This window comes from Nansenia antarctica (genome assembly GCF_963989245.1).
Source record: "Nansenia antarctica genome assembly, chromosome: 12".
Classification (NCBI taxonomy): Eukaryota; Metazoa; Chordata; class Actinopteri; order Argentiniformes; family Microstomatidae; genus Nansenia; species Nansenia antarctica.
Window position 1 is genome coordinate 22,235,909 of NC_137682.1, and position 5,000 is coordinate 22,240,908.

General features: G+C 41.2%; 1 protein-coding gene and 1 pseudogene across 4 annotated transcripts in view; one reads left to right on the forward strand and one right to left on the reverse strand.

Moving 5' to 3' along the window:
• gria4a (glutamate receptor, ionotropic, AMPA 4a) overlaps window positions 1–5,000 on the forward strand; it is a gene marked incomplete at both ends in the record, with an annotated part of 103,831 nt that overhangs the window by 2,697 nt on the left and 96,134 nt on the right. The window lies entirely within an intron of this gene.
• Window positions 3,276–5,000, reverse strand: part of LOC308168494 (polyadenylate-binding protein 1-like) — an 8,916-nt pseudogene continuing 7,191 nt past the window's right edge. The window contains exon 4 of the transcript in view: window positions 3,276–3,298. The product of the transcript in view is annotated as a polyadenylate-binding protein 1-like (transcript). The remainder of the gene's footprint in view (window positions 3,299–5,000) is intronic.

Sequence of the window (5,000 nt, forward strand, 5' to 3'; positions counted from 1 at the left end):
GTTCTGTCCAGGACACTGGGGGTTCTTATGTGTCGCTTTCATCAGCCTCAATGGATATCTGATGCTGTGTGTTTTCGATGTAAGATAATGTAAAAAAAAAAAAAAACGTAAGATACATTGCGTAAGCGTTACGTGAAGTTAAGTTCACATGTAAATTGTCTGAGGGAAGGGGTTAACCAATATTAGCATAACGTTAGCCTCATAGCATAATCGCCATGCTTCACTTGTGGTCAGCCGAGCCATCTTTGTATGTAGTGTCAACAATGCCTATGTCGAAGAGATGACTTGGGCAGAGAGTGATTTTGGAATGTAACAAGCATTCTGATAGGCTGATGGCGTAGGCAATAATGCACAGTGAATCAGCAGTGTTAGGAGAGTAGAGTTCGGCAGATATCTAAATTTGGCCAACATACGGCCATCATACACAATTATGCTATGAGGCTAACGATAAGCAACAATAATGATCAGCACCAAAATAGTATGCCCAGCCCAGCATGATTGGAACTAGCAACGATCAGGTTATCAGTCAGAGCGTCGCATGGTTAAGGTTAGGGGAAGTTGTCAGGGGAAGGCATTAGCACATATTAGCATTACAACAATTAGTAACAATAAACCCTAACGCTAGCCCTAGCCCTAACCCTGAACTCTGGATTCTAAATTGGGTGGTTTCTGCCTCCGCCACCCTACCACCTCCTTACGTGACGTTCTGTCTCTGTACCTGCCAGTATAGCTAGAGAATACCACCACACAGATCATATTATTTTGTTTGCCTGCAGAAATGATCCCCCCCACAATGAATACTGGGTTGAGGCTTGCACAGGGGACTGCGAGGAGAGAAGTAGAAGATCTGAAGGGTAGTGTAAGGGAGAGATGGTGACTGGGGGTTTGAGGGTAGGGCCCTTCCTAGAGCAGCAAACTGTCTCCCCTCTGTGACATTTATTCCTAAACTCACTGGGACATGCTGATAGATGGGAGACACACACATGCACGCGCACGCACACACACACACACACACACACACACACACACACACACACACACACACACAGTACTGTATACAGTACACTGGGCTCATCAGGAGAGGAGTGTCTGGGAAATGAAGCACTGCTCCGTGAACGTATCAGTCTGCTCCGACGGTTCTCCCTCTTTCCCAAGGCGGAGAATAACAAGCGGAACAATTTCATCTCTCCTCTCTTTCTCTCTCTCCCTCCCTGTCAGCATCTTTTACCTTCTTTCTCCTCTAAACAGCCATGGAAAATCGATCTCGAAATGATGCTCTGACTCTTGCTCCAGCGTGAGCGATATTACAAATGAGGATGGGAATTCTCTGACCTTGAGTAGTTCTCAGATGCGTCTGGGACGCCTGAATAGATCATCAGCTGATCACCACATTCCCTTTCATTAGGAACTACATGAGGGCCCTGCTTTCATTGGTTGTCACCTGTATATTTGTATAGTGTATGTATGTACTGTATGTATGTGTGTGTGTGTGTGTGTGTGTGTATGTATGTGTGTGTGTGTGTGTGTGTGTGTTAGGTTGTGTGTATGTATGTATGTGTGTGTATGTATGTGTGTGTGTGTGTGTGTGTGTGTGTGTGTGTGTGTGTGTGTGTATGTATGTATGTATGTATGTGTGTGTGTGTATGTGTGTATGTATGTATGTGTGTGTATGTGTGTGTGTGTGTGTGTATGTATGTATGTATGTGTGTGTGTGTGTGTGTGTGTGTGTGTGTGTGAGTGTGTGTGTGTATGTATGTATGTGTATGTGTGTATGTATGTATGTATGTACGTATGTATGTATGTATGTATGTGTATGTATTAGGGGTGCAACGGTTCAGTTGGCCCACGGTTCGGTACGGTTCGGTATTTTGGGTCACGGTTTTCGGTACGGTTCGGTTCAGAAACAAACGTTCCAGACCAACTCGACCTCTGACCAAAGGCCGCGTTCGAGGCATTCACGTGGACGCTCCGGCGCTCTCAGAGCTAATTTACGAACGCGGCCAAATTGATCTTCTCGCCATAAAGCTTAAGCGTACAGTGGGCTTCCTGTATAGATTTAAATCTCGCTTTTCCTTGGCTTCCAGAAAACGTCTTGTCTCCGCCCTTTTCCTTTCACAATTGGATTATGGTGATACAGTATATAGGTTTGCTTCTCTGTCCACTTTATCCAAGCTAGACCCCCTGTATCATTCGGTTCTAAGATACATCACCAATAGTGCCTTCAGGACCCATCACTGTACACTGTATAGTCTGGTTGGATGGCCATCTCTTTCTGTCAGAAGGCTCCAACACTGGTACACTCTTGTGTTTAAAATCATCTCTGGCTTCTTACCGAATTATCTGGGCCTGAAGTTCATCCCTATACCGAGTGGCTCGGGTCTCAGGTCTCGTAGATGGCTACAATACAAGGTGCCACTTATCATGAACAATGTTGGAAGGGCAAGCTTGTCTTATTATGGCCCTTGGTCTTGGAATGACCTACAGACTACTTTTAAATTAGAGGCCCTTATTTCCATAAGTATCTTCAAGCGTAGATTAAAGGATGTGGTCACCGCTCGCTGTACCTGCTTTGGTTAGACTTCTCAATGTTTTAATCACCTTGTAAATACCCCTACCATTGTTTGTCTATTGTATTGTTGCCACTGTCTTATGTCCTGTCTTGTTATCTGAACAGTTTTTTTTAAGCTACTATTTTGACCCTGTCTTGGCCAGGTCTCTCTTGTAAAAGAGGTTTTAATCTCAATGTGACTTCCTGGTAAAATAAAGGTAAAAAAAAAAAAAAAAAAAAAAAAAAAAAAAACGAAAACCGAAAACCGTCACGGTTCACTAGTGAATTGAGCCGTGGAACGCAAACCGTACCGTCCGTAAAAAAACCGAGAACCGTTGCACCCCTAGTATGTATGTATGTATGTATGTATATGTATGTGTACTGTATGTATGTGTGTGTGTGTATGTATGTATGTATGTATGTATGTATGTATGTATGTATGTATGTATGTATGTATGTATGTGTGTATGTATGTATGTATGTATGTATGTGTATGTGTATGTATGTGTATGTATGTATGTATGTGTGTATGTATGTATGTATGTATGTATGTATGTATGTATGTATGTATGTATGTATGTGTATGTATGTGTATGTATGTGTATGTATGTATGTATGTACCCCTCATGGCTGATTAAGTGTTAATGATAACATAGTGACTAAGTTGGGATGATGATGATGATGACGATGATGATAATGATAATGATGTGTATAACCTTAACCTTCCTTAACCATCTATGATGTGTTTATCTAATAGAGAGCAGAGAACCATTGAGTACACACATGTAATAGAGCAGAGCGGTTTCTGTGTGTATACACTGTGTCTAACATACAGAATAAATCATTAGGATATGATAGTATGTACCGTAATACAATAAATTGATGACAAAAATGAAAATAGATTAATAGTGAAGCATTGTATTCTAGCATTGTAACTGGCCCCTGCATTTGGCATAGATTATTATTTATTATGATTACTGATGGATAGATGATTCACTTACTTAGACAGATGTATTTATTATAAATCGATTTGCATGAAGGCTTCTGTTAAATGTAAAACAAATAAACATTAAATTAAAGTCAACCACTGTCTCTCAAAGCAAGGATCAAACCAGCAACCTCCTGATAGCTAGCTGGCTGCCTTAACCCCTGTGCCAAACACACTGCTCTGCTATTTTTGATGCAAGCTGATACACATCACCTTTCTATCTTTTTACACCTTAAAATTATAAAACAATTATCGATCTATCTCGTAATAGGTGGGAACTAATATTTCCAAAAAGACGCTTGACGGAACTTTTGTTCGGGATTTAGTTTCCCGCCTGACACACATCTAACTTAAACCAGACCGTAAACCTGGTCGCTACCAGGTGTGTTCTGAAGGATTGGTTGCATAGCAACCAAACAGCGAATTATTTGAGCCACATTCATGGAACGGAACAAGTCTGAATTAACTCTAATTGGGCTTCGTGGAATAGGGCCCAGGCTTCTATTATTAACAATACGTTGTTATTGTTATTGTTTGTACATCAGATCTGTTTTTAAGATAAAGTCTTATTAATGGTCATTTGTTGGATGGGTTAATTTGCACTTTCGTCTTGAAGTATTATGGTCTATCTTGTTGAGAGAGGGTATAGGAGGCAGGTTTTTGAATAACACAACTACATGCACTTTCTCACTCTCCCTCTCTCTCTCTCTCTCTCTCTCTCTCTCTCTCTCTCTCTCTCTCGCTCTCTCTCTCCCTCTCTCTCTGATTAAATGGATTCCCTGACACCCTGTACTACAACTCCCAACATCCCCTATGTCATGTTACTCCAGCCTGCATGATTTGGCAACTCACTCAAATACACATACTGTACACACACTGGCCTGGCAGCTCACTCATTCACCCACAAATACACATAATGTGAATACATACAGTCAAATGTCACACATTTCAGTCAGTGTGTTTGTGTCACAAACCCGAAGGTAGTGGCAAAAAAGGGAGTCCACACATCTATACAACTTAAGTTTTATTAGAATAAATAAGCAAAATAAACTAAATGACATATGTATATGAATATGGATAAGAATCAGCAGTGTATGCCATGAGTGAATGGGTGTAGAATGTATGTTGTATGTGTAAGGGATGTATGCATGTATGTATGTATGTATGTAGTGTCAAACTAAAAGGTCCCAAAACCTTGGTACAACGAGACCTTACCATAACCCTAAATGAACCAAAGCCAAAGGAAGAGAGAGAGCTGAGGATACGATACACCCACCATAATATGTGGTAGGCCTACAGGTAGCCCTTTTCATTGGGAGTTGTCACAATATATACACATCCTCAGCTCCCCAAACCCAGATGACACTATTAAGCCTGACGCAGAGTGGGAGGCGACACAGTTTGTGTGTGTGTTCGTTTTGATGATTGCTATAGCAATGCAAAACTTGACAAACAAAGGCTTTC